Here is a 2,254-nt window from a genome sequence, read left to right as displayed (position 1 = left end):
TCCCCTGGGCCTCCCTGCGCCTAGAAACTCAGACTGCAGTGTCACCGGGGTCTTTGTTCTCGCGTCTTGGCCTCTGGGTTTGGGTGGGGCCTACCTGGCTCTGTGCGCGCTTTTCGGCTGGGAATCGCGGTGGTATGAGTCCGGCCCACTCTCGGACTCAAATCGCTTTTGATATTCTGAGTTTCTCCTGGTTCCATATGAACTTTAGAATTATTTTTTCAAGATTTTTAAAGTATGCTGTCTATATTTCAATTGAGATTGCATTGAATCTGTGTAATATTTTTGGGAGTATGGTCATTTTGACAGTACTTATTCTGCCTATACAGCAGCAAGGAGCACCTTTCCATTTTCTGATATCCTCTTGTCTCTCCTTTTTCAGAGTACTGTAGTTTCTTTTGCAGAGGTACTTCACTTCCTTGGTTAGATTAATTCCTAGGTATTTTATTTTTCTTGATGCTACTGTGAATTGTATGAATTTCATAACTTCCATCTCATGCAGTTCATTATTAGTGTACATAAATGCAAATGATTGTTTTGTGTTGATCTCGGATCCTGCTACATTGCTGAAGTTCATTATCTTTTTTTTTTTTGAGACAGGGTCTCACTATGCAGTTCAGGCTGTCCTTGAGCTCACTTTGAAGCCTAGGGTGGCCTCGAACTTGCAACAATCCTCTTAATTCAGCCTCCTGAGTGCTGGGATTACAGGTGTGCACCACCATGCCTGGTGCTGAAGTTCATTATTAATGCTGAAATTTTTGGTGGGGTACTTTGGGTGTTCTATGGAGAACATCATGCCATCTACAAGTAATAGTAATTGTAATTCTTCCTCTCCTATATGTATCCCTTTATTTCTTTCTCTTGCCTAATTGCGCTGGCTGATAAGTACTAAATTTAAAAGAAGCAGTCGTAGTGGATATCTTTGACTTTTTCCTGATTTTAGGGGTAGTGATATGAGTTTTTCTCCATTTAGTCTGCTGTTCCATTGGTTTGTTATAAATTTCTTTGCCAAATTCAGGTATTGCCCATCTGTACATGTTTTGGTAATAGTTTTCATTATGCAGGTTTTTGTATTTTATTGAAAGCCTTTTCTGCATCCATTTATACAGCCATGTGCTCTTTCAACTTGTTTCTGTTTGCATGATGTTTTATTACTGACTTATATATGTTGAACCATCCTTGCATTATTGAAATGGAACCTACTTGATAGTGATATATGATTTTTTTAAGATATGCTATGCTGCATTCTATTTGTTAATATTTTTTAGGGATTTTTGCATATTTGCTTAGTAGCTTGGGATATCACAGTAAATTTTTAAAAGGAGCATCACAAAGAGAGTGTAACTCCCATGTTTGTTTTTTTAGGAGTATTGCTATTGATTAATTATTTATTTTAATTTTATGAGTTTTATTATACAATGAATACTTGTCAGGAGAATATAACATCAATAAAATAAAATATTATACTTTTACTCTGTACTGTATGTTTAAAATAAGCCTCAATACTTTCAACATCTACTGATTACTTGCTTAAAAAATCTAAAAAATAGTAACAGAAATAACTTTCTATGTGAAGTGCAATGAAAATACTAATAAAACCTTTACCACAGAAATGATCTTTATGTCCATTGTCATGCCTAAAGTAGTCTTCATCCATGAAAACAGCATGTTCCATGCACAAGTATTGATTACACTGACAGCACATAAATTTTGCTTTCCCATGGTTCTTGGCAGATGAATCTTGTCAACTCTCTTGTCTTCCTATTTTGTAAAGAATTTAATATTGTATTAAAAAGTACACTTACCATTAAAATAAAATATCAGTAAGTTAAAATATCAAATTTGTTTTCAGTGTTAGAATAAACATTTTCTACCTGAACTGTTTGTTTACTAAATCAAAAAAATGACAATAGAAACAAATTCCTATGTGAACTACAATGAAAATACAAGTAACACTTTACCATAGAAGTAATTTTTACTTCAATTATGACACTTAAGGTTGTGTTCACACATGAAAACTCCATGTTTCATAAACAAATACTGCTTATATTGATAGTATAAGTTTTGCTTTCATGTCTTTTTTGACCAGGTATACTTCATGTCTTCCTTTTCTTCCTGTTTTCTAAGGAGGTTATTGTAATTTTTCACCTATCTGTTCACCAACCTGCCGCAGAATTCTTTCACTGAGTACTTTGGGCAGATACATGATGTTCTTCCTCTGTTGTAATTGATCATTTATCAGTTCCAGTCCTAATTC

This window comes from Chinchilla lanigera, unplaced genomic scaffold, assembly GCF_000276665.1.
Source record: "Chinchilla lanigera isolate Chin_1 unplaced genomic scaffold, ChiLan1.0 scaffold00102, whole genome shotgun sequence".
In the NCBI taxonomy this organism is placed as follows: domain Eukaryota; kingdom Metazoa; phylum Chordata; class Mammalia; order Rodentia; family Chinchillidae; genus Chinchilla; species Chinchilla lanigera.
The sequence above is the reverse complement of the archived record's forward strand: the minus strand, read 5'-3'. Positions refer to the sequence as shown.